Source organism: Calidris pugnax, unplaced genomic scaffold (genome assembly GCF_001431845.1).
Source record: "Calidris pugnax isolate Ruff unplaced genomic scaffold, ASM143184v1 scaffold118, whole genome shotgun sequence".
Classification (NCBI taxonomy): domain Eukaryota; kingdom Metazoa; phylum Chordata; class Aves; order Charadriiformes; family Scolopacidae; genus Calidris; species Calidris pugnax.
This window is the reverse complement of record NW_015090855.1, coordinates 2,263,974-2,274,065: the sequence shown is the minus strand read 5'-3', so window position 1 is coordinate 2,274,065 and position 10,092 is coordinate 2,263,974.

The window sequence follows — 10,092 nt, the reverse complement described above, 5'->3', positions numbered from 1 at the left end:
GGCTGGTGTGTGATAAGGAAGTCTTTTTTTTTTTTATTTTTTTCTTTCCTCCTTTCTCCCCGGGAGCAGGTGTGGGATGTGCCTCGGCAACCTTTGCCCCGGAGTAGCCGGGCCTGGTTTGTACGCACAGAGTTGAAGCGCGGGTCCCCGCCTTCTCCTCAGGCGCCTCAGCGCCTTTCTCCCCCCTTGCGCTGGGGCCGGCCTGGCCTTGGGCTGCCCCCCTCGCCCCCGGGAGCCCCAGCCCGCTCTCCGCCGCCTCTCACAGCGCTGGGGAGGCGGGTCCGGCAGCCCCGGGGCCAGGAGCCCCGAGGGCCAGGTCGCCCTGAAGGCCGGTAGCATCGGGACACCTCAGACACCTTGGGATCCTGCGAATTTAATAGTATAAACGCACCGGTGTGAGAATATGTATGACAGATTGCTTAAAATAAGCCTAAATCCGGTTGAAAGTTTGAAATCTTACTGTCAGGATGCACCTGTGCACCCATCCTGAACGTAAAGATGTTTGTGCAGGTTTTTTCATTTTAACTGTGAATAATACTGCAGGATCTGGTAACATGTCAGAGTGGTTGTCTTAGGTAACCCTGTTTATTGGTTTAATTCTGAGATCGATCAGTTATTTTCATATAAATCTCTGCTTAGCTTCCCTCAGAGAGGGACTGACAAACCTTAGTGGAGAGACCATAAACACCTCACCATCTGAAGAAAAAACTTTCCGCATATGTAATTTTACTTGTATTGGCAAGAAGAAAGCATGCAGATGAATCCAGTTGTGTCAACAAACCTTTGAAATATAGGTCTCTCCCTAATCTATAAACCTGATAGAGAACTCGGTGTGAGGTGTCCTCATGGAGACGTTTTGTAGACGGCTGTGAAAGGAGTTCAAACAACTCCTTGCAGTTAAGGCAAGGTATGAGTGTCTAGTCAGTTCTCAAGTCTCAGTTGGTAATCAGTAATTAAAAATAAGACATCCAGTGCTGAATCACTTTTAAGTCGGTGCTGTTTTTATTGCAGTTGATCTTGCTCCCGTCATGCCAAAGGCAAAGAAATTGCAGCTATCACTCAAGCCAAGACAAGTTGTAATTAGTACAGAGGATATTGTTAATTGTTAAGTATAGTTTGCCGTCAGACACTGTCTAGGCTAATTCAAATCTTCCCATCCTTTATCTAGCATGTTTTGGTTTTACACTGCATTTGGATACACGGAGAATTCAGTCTGTAAATTTAGATAAAATCTGTGATCCTGGTGTAATAGAAGACAGATTACAGCTACGTGAGAAAGGCTGTGATGAAACCTCTTATTTTGTCACTTTGTAATTACAAAATTAAAAAAAGTTTGGACTGCTTTCCATTTCTGTCTGCCACAGTATACTTTGCTTAATGAGCTATAGGAAAGCACAGAAAAGAGTGCAAGTGACAGAAGAGAACATGCCTTCTCTAGATTTTTAAAGCTATTGGTTTGCCTCTTTTCTTTTGGAGAGAGGGAGGAAGAACCTCCTGAAGGTAATTTGTGCTTGAAACCATCGTGCAGCTAATTTTATTGCTGTACATTTATGAAGTATCGTCTAAGCTAATTTTTTTTTTCTATTGTGCATTCCTAGCATGGCTGGAGTGCCATGCAGTGGGTGTGGTAAGCATGCTTAAGGAGTCAGGGCAAATTCATTTCAAGTCACTGGAACCAACCTAATAAAAAGTATTAATCACTGGCTTGCTTTCATCACAAGGAGCTGATGTATGAGGAAGGAATGTGATAAACAATTTGATTTCAGATAAAGGTAGGGAGAGAGGCAGGCTTTTTGTGCCAGTTGTAACACAAGTTTACGGAGCTATTTTAGTCACAAGTTCTTTAAAACCTGTGATTCAGACTTGATCAAGCTATTCACGGCACGTTCAGTTCAGTTTCAGCTTCTGTGAAGTTGAAAGACAGGTTGGGTTTCCTAATCTCTGGACAGTTGGGGAAATTTTTTGGGAGGCCTTTTTTTTTTGTTTGTTTTGGTGTAGAAATGTGATCACTAACTCCACCGTGGAGTATAGTGAGATTTTACCGTAATGCTTCTTTCCCATCTTGAGACTTTGTGCTTTTTAAGTGGAACGCTATTCCATACAGCCCTCCTGGAAGTTGAAAGAATACTTCCAAATATAAAGCATAGAAAATATCTGCCATTTTTTGTTAGCTATTATTGACGACACACCTTTTATTATGAACTTTTATGGTGTAATTCAGGGCTTCTACTGTTTTTATATTTAATGTAAACTATTCTTTATTTATGCTGCCAGTGCTAGCTCAGAAGAGTGAGTGTTAAATTCAGTAGATTGTAATCTGATCTTGTATTGGAGTTGATGAGAGGTTGGGTTTTTTTTTGATGGGAAGAGAAAAATAAAAGGGGAAAAGATAGGCTTTATTTAAAAGATGATACTACGAAGGTCATACCACAGATTCTCCTGCTTTCTTAAAAAAAAAAATTAAAATCTGTACTTACAGGCTTTCATTTTTATACCTTTTGCAATGTTGATACTTTACTCTTGCATACCAGTTATATTTCCCTACAAACAGGGAAGTTTTCAAGACCAGTACATATGCCTGGATAACAGGATATGTGACCTCAAGTTGCTTTTGTCTTTCCTTAATGTAAGTTGTGTGGACAAACCATTTTTGTCATAAAAACATCTGGTGTTTACAAATGCAAATAATATTGTAGAGCACCATTTATAGGTGCCCATGAAGCCATGGAAATACATTTCATAACATTTGGTTAATACTCCTGATCCTGGAGCAGGATGTGTGAATTTACAAATGTTGCATTAGATGGAATTAATTTGAGAAAGGGTGGCTTGTTACATTTTGTCTCCATGAAATACAATCCATACCAACAGCACTATACAAGCACAAGAGCAAAGCTCATCAAGTAAACCCCATTACATGGCAGTTTAGCTAATTTATTAATAACAGTAATGTTTAAATAACACCTGTGTAATATAAACTGAACTTCAATTGTGGGATTTTGTGGATTTTAATTTTGCTTTGAAGATTTTTCTTTTGGTTTTCTCTCTTCTTTTTTTTATTTTATTGGGGCAGGTACAAATATTTGATTTAGTAACGAATGTATTTATTTTTTAACTATACAGCTATACAATTACTTTTAGCATCAAAGTAGTGATATAAAAGTTTGTTGCTTTTCTTGTGCAGAAATCAGAAATAGAATAGAATCATACCAATAGTAAAGTGGCTATGGAGGTACAAGTGTTGTTCAAAAATGCTCTGCATGTAGGGACTGCTTCTCCTTTTCTGGCCAGATTGTATCAACTCATTTTGTACAGGTGCCTGGAAAGGCTTAAGAAATATATCTGTGTTAAAAAAAAATACTGAAGAACTGCAACACTTGGTTTTAAATATCTACTGCAAAGAAGCTAGGGCCATATAAGTCCAAAGTGATGTACACTTTAATAAATCTTTTTGCTCAGTAAGTAGGTATTACAAAATACTTATATTGTTAGCTGAAGAACTAATGCTACTTCACCTGTTAAAGGCCATAGAATCACTTAGGTTGGAAAAGACATTTAAGATCATCAAGACCAACTGTTAACCTAGCACTGCTAAGTCCACACTAAACCATGTCCCTCAGCACCACATCTACTTGGCTTTTAAATACCTCCGGGGATGGTGACTCAATCACTTCCCTGGGCGGCCTCTTCCAATGCTCAACAACCCTTTCAGTGAAGAAATATTTCCTAATATCTAGTCTAAACCACCCCTGGCACAACTTGAGGCCATTTCCTCATCCTGTCACTTATTAGTAACAACTTGAGGCCATTTCCTCGTCCTGTCACTTGTTAGTAGGGAGAAGAGACCGACCCCCACCTCGCTACAACCTCCTTTCAGGCAGTTGTAGACAGTGATAAGGTCTCCCTTCAGCCTCCTTTTCTGCAGATTAAACAACCCCAGTTCCCTCAGCTCTTCCTTATGGGACTTGTGCTCTCACCAGCTTCCTTCTTCTTTGGACAGGCTCCAGTACCTCAATGTCTTTCAAGGATGGACGAGAGGAACAACCAGAGAGAGTTAAGATGGAAGAATTTATGTTTTCTGATTCTGCCTCTGGTTTCTTCTTTGGCTGCCAGGAAAACAATTACCCTTCTTTTTTCCCCTGCTTCTCTTCCAGGCACCTTTAGTTGTTGCTTTGATGCAATATTTACTTACCTGTTGGTGATGAAATGACTTGATTATTTTAAAAGTTCATATATGAGATCTTTTCCAATAAAATATTTTTAGTTTCCTAGGATTATGGGGTTTTCTTTCAATTCGTACTTGTGTTTTATTTTATCTCACTTTATGGGAAAAATTGTCTTTGTATCATGCTGCCTGTCAAATAAACATTTGTTTCTGATGTCCTATAAATCTAGATCCAGGTTTGGAAATACATTTAAACTTACTTGCACCAAATATTCCCTTAAATTAAATATAAACATAGGTACCGTACCAAGGAATCTGCACAAATCTAGGGAGAATGGTGTGGAAAGGAGTGACTGGTGGCAGCACACTCTAGCAATCAGGGACAGCAAAGCTGTCACTTCTGCCACAGAATCGAGACTGTGACAAGCGTGGGAGCGCTGTGAAAGCTGCTCTGGGTAGAACTCCTGAGATAGGTGTGCTGGCAGGCTCTGCTGCTGAGGAAATCCTCACAATGTACCATTACAGAATTATTTATTAGGTGAGAGAAATCAGTGAATTATTTAAGATTTTCATACCTCTGCAGAAATTTTTGCATTTAATTCTGGATGCGAATTCTGGCTTTGAACTTGCTCTCACATCAGGCATCTAACATTCATCTAGTAATCCATTTCTGTCCAATGACTCTGGATTACTTTGAAATTCTTTCTTATTTAAACACGGCAGTACTAATCACAGCTGACATCTCACACTTGCACACGTGAGTAGAGTTTAATGATTTAACTCTTCTGGATAAAGTGTTCAAAAGAAACCCTGCTGGTGCTAGAGCTGCATAGGTCAATAGATAACATTTCAGTGTTTCTTTCCATAAAGTAATGTGTGAGCATTACTTATTTATCTTTCCAGTGCTCACTGAGTATTCCTGATCTAGAATTTGGAAAAATTACGACAGATCAAAGGAACAATAACTCCAAAATTTCTTTTAAACTTCACTTGGTACAAATTTGAATTTTAGTTTTGTCTTATTCTGAGAGAATTAGATAAAAAGCTTCACCTAATAAACCTTTTGGAATAAAGACTTTGCTTTCAAGCTTGTCTGGAAAGCACGTTATCACTATTTGTGAGTAAAACAATGCCCTCTGCTAGCGGCTGTAACCTAGAATAAGTAATACTTCAAGTGCCATCTACTGAATAATGAGTACTTGTGCCTTTTACTACAAAGGAACGTTTTTATACAGAATGGTGGTTGATAGATCTTAAAACTATTTGTGACTACACACAATATGGTTCTAAAGCAAATTATTAGGCTTTGTGCATTGTTAAAGGAAATTTCCTATCAAACAAGGATAACATTTGATCTTTACAGTGAACAAGCTACTATGGATTCTGACAGTTTAATCTTTTATAAACATCCAGCTCCTGTTACACAGTACCTTGCTTCACAGCTAGATTGGTCTGTGTTGTCTTTACGTCCCCTTGTCCTCCAGGGTGTGATGTTTGAGCTCTGCATCACTTGTCAGTCTGTTATTTTGGCATCACTCAGTAGGGAGTTTCCGTATCACTCCTGTGAGCAAGTCCCTCCTGCCCCATACTTTTGCAGGGACTCTTTCAGAAATCACACATTTAACTCCCTTTTCCTGAGCTTGCAGGCTCTTCTCTTTGTGCCTTCTTTCAGAACTGCTGGAAAAGAACATGTATACTCCAAGTTGGCCCCGTGGCCGAGTCAAACTGCTGTGACAGGAACGTTTGAAGAAAGGGAAGTAGCAGCAGGACCTGTTACCATTCTGTTACTTGTCTGACTGTGAGAAAATGAATTAATTTTGCAAATGATACCTGCCTCCAATTGTAAAAATAATGATAGCTCTTTCTAAAATAATTTATTATTACTTCTTATGATGGAATTACTATTGGATAATACATGAGTCATCCAAGGTTGCTCACGTGTGCTAAAAAAAAACAGTAGTGGGAGGGCGTGTGAGGGTTATGACGCAGTGCAGGTGGGACTGCACTGCACACCCGCAGCGGGGATTAGCCAGTCGAGAGCTGAGATTGCCCTTTGGGGTCACGCGTGGGAGCACTGGCTGTCCCCGCTGTCCCCGCTGTCCCTCCCCGGCACGGGAGGGTCCCAGCAGAGGGCACTGTGGAGGAGCTGTCCCGGGTGTCACACTGCTCCTACCCCTCTCTAGATTACTTGAGTAATTATTATGATGACAGCTAAATTATAATATTGGCCCTGTCGGCACGAAACGCTTCTATTACAATAGCTACTCTCATAACCTTATGTGTATTTGTATATAAAAATGATCTTGTAATCGTTTAATATTTCATTGATTTATTGCTGCAATTGTAGGATGAAGTTAGCAACATTTTAGGAAAGTATAAAACAATTAATGTATTTAAACAGTTCAAATTGACACAGGCTTTTTCTCCTCAGTATTTTTATGCCTGTGCACATAAACAAGTCAAACCCGCTGTGAAACTCCAGAGTTTAAACAGGCAGACGTTTATACAGTAACATAATGGAACTGTCAGTGTTTATTAACCAAATAGAACTAATGCAGTGGTAATAAGTCAAAATAGAAAAGTACAAGCCAAGGGGAGTAAAAAAGCAATTTGATTTTTCCATGTATGTCAGATTTGGAAATACTGAATCCATGTGAGTTCAGCCACTGTCCCTGTTGTGTTCAGCTTTTAGAAGGTATTCTTTGCTTCTGTTGGCTCATCTCTTAGTTTTCCTCCTGAGTTATAACACCATGAACTATAAGCTCCAGTGCAGGTAGATGCACAAAGAAGCAAAAATAATCATGCTCTTAGAATTCTGGACGTGTATAATTACACTTTAATCTTACTGTAACACACCCTCAGAAACTCTGTGTGAACGCTCTTTCTGTAGGGCTGGTTTGTTATAACATGGCCTGAAGTCTGTTGTGTTGCAGTAATGAAAGTGCCCAGCCAATATCTTGATAGACTGACAGATAATCTGCTGCTCTGCAGATGACTTCACATTTATTAACATTTAAGTAGCATTCTAAAATTAAAAGAATACAAAATAAAAAAGGGTCGGGTGGAGCCACAAGCAAACGTTTGCATACATATTGCTTGCATTAAGAGTAGCAAAAAAAAGAGATTGTTTTCTCCAAGTCAGCCTGGTGTAAAGGATCATATTAATAGGCCTAACTACTGAGTTATGAGCTATTAGTATTATAAACAGAGTTATGGTTTATAGCAGCTTTCTGAAAGTCAGTTTAGTCTGGTTCTTCCTGAGCAGCCTGGTCTGCTCACAGTTTGCTGTCTGTAGTTCAGTCGGTTTAGACAACAACCGAAAATGACTTAATTCATTTTACAATGTTGAAATTGTAGTTAATCTGATTATGCTAGAACACTGGTGAGGCTGAAAAACTAAATGTATAATGTTGTTGCAACCATCCTGAGTGCTTTTTTGTAAAATGATCTTTGTGTCTCATTGGCAGCTGCTTGATAGATGTTGAGCGGCTGAATTTGTGAAGCGCTTTTGTGAAGTGCTTTGAGATCCTTGGAGGAAATGTACTAGCATTTTTTTAATGTCCTTTTAGGTCTGACAGACATCAGTGTGGGTTTTTTTTTTTTCATTGTAAATATTATAATGGTGCCAGCAATGGAGTATTTACTGCTTTTCATATGCATGAGAATACTAAACATATGTATTTTTAAAGGAAATTCCAGAAGAATGTGAAACTAGCTTCTAACAATAATTTGTAAGTTTGTGTCCATTGTTTTCAAGAACATGTAAATTGTTACAGTATAGAACTCGCTTTGAACCCTGCTACATAATTAGCTGCACTAAACATCAGTATTCAATTTGGAAAATCTGTAGCCAAGTGTTTTATTAGAATTTCGTGGAAAAGGAGAATGTGAACAAAACTATAGAGCAAATAATCTGAAATGCAGTTAAAAATAATGAAAACCAAGCACCAGCCACATAAACACACCAGATGAAGACACAGCAAATGAAGATCATGAAAAATAAACTGGAATAAAAACACGTAAGGTCAATCCTCAGCTGAAGTAAATAAGGACATCTGCACCGGGAGTGGTGGAACCTTGGTTATTTGCATTAGCTGAGGGTCTGGTCTGTGAAATTTATTATAAGTCTCCTGTTTAGGAGGAAATGACAGTAACAGTAAAGGTTTTTTGGTCAACTGGTTGTACAGGGCTCCTGCAGAGATTTGGTGTTCTGACAAATGTCCTCCTGCAAATCCAGTTAAGCTGATTTAAAATAGCCTTTGTGTGCTCCACCCAGCCCCACGAAGATGTGAGTCTGTACTAAAAAACTGCAGTTCACAGTCCACGTTTTAGGCAAGTCCTGCGGAGTGTGAGTTGGTCTGACACCGTTCACACTGGTGGGTCTGTGGCTGGAGCACACGTCCAGCGTCCGTGACTGTCCTTAAGATTGGAAAACCTGAGCAGAGAGGCAGGGCGTGCAGCTGGCTGCATCTCAAACTGCTGCAGTCATATTTGCCAAGGGGGATTCTTCAAGCAGTCAGTGTGATTGATCATAACCCCCCAAAATACTAGGAAAATTAAGAGAACAGTTAGTAGAATTACAATTGTTAGAATATGTCATGTACTTACCTGCACATGCCCACGTGTTTGCATCTCCTTGCTTTGTGGTGCTGGGTACCCAGCTCCCATCCTTGTCTTTCCCATGGCCTATCGCCGTTGCCTTTTTCAGTGCCCCAAACCCCAATCAATTTCAAGACCCGGCACAAAACCCACTTTTACTTACATCTCAGCACCGTTCTTTCTAAGATATATATAAAACCCAAAGTGCTTGAGTTGTTCACTCAGCCAACTCCATCAGCCCATCTGTTTTTGTGTCTTATTGCTCTCACTTTCATGTGTGTCAATTCCCTCATGCATCTTCTCAAAAACATATTGAGCTGTGCAAGAGATCGTCCCTCGCCTCTTTCGAGACTTGTCTTTAGGCATGCACACAGAAAAATACAAATCCTAATCAACTTCATCAAGTACTGCAAAAGAAAATAGCAACTCTGCCCTAAGAGGTTCTTGTATGGGATCTCTGGCCATCTGATGTGTTGAGAACTTTAGTTTGTGGGGTTTTTTTCCCCCCTGAAACAGGGTGGAAGAGTCTGGTCTGTGTCCTAGATCTTGCTGAATATGGTCAAGGGGGAGCAAACACTCTGAGTAATGAAGTTATCATAAAAGCATGTCCAAATTCCATAGAGTCAGCTCATTTTCTTCCCTGGGAGTGTCAGCTTCCTGTGCTGTCAGTCAATCAGCGTGCTAACCCCATGGGAAAGGGTGCTCAGAGCCATAGGGGGAAATGGGAGAGGGATGAGCCATACCATAACCCAGGGTGCTCTGCCCCTGGCAGGAACTCCTCTGTGGTGGTGTTTACAAAAGGCCTGGCAAGGCATTGTTCATAAGACAAGAGGTGTGATTGTGTGGGTTCATATGGTGAGGCAAGGAACTGGGGAGGATTTCAGCCTGCTTTCTACATCACAATTCCACATCTTTTTTTGCCAGGATTGTCTGGAAGGTGTCTGGAAAGCTAGCTGAAAGAAGGGAGCTCCTTCCCGAAGAGCTGGACCTGCCTGGAGAAGGGACAAGGAGGTCAGTAAGTGGGTGCAGCAGAAAGGGCTTGGAGTGACTTTGCTTAACAAAGGATCAGAGAGGCACAGCGAATTACACGTCTTTAGTAATAGAAAACCTATGGGAGGGTAGGCTGGAAAAAGGGAGGAGGCAATAAGAGAAAAGAAAGAGGATGATTAGGGAAAGACGGAGGGTTGAGAGGAGGGAATCCGAAAAAGGATAGCGAAGAGAGTGTGGGGTAAGGGGAGAGGAGGAGCGAGCGATGGATGGGGAAGATGGAAGGGAGGAATTCAGGGCACAGGAGAAAATGCATGGGAAGAAGTGAAGGGGTAAGAGTT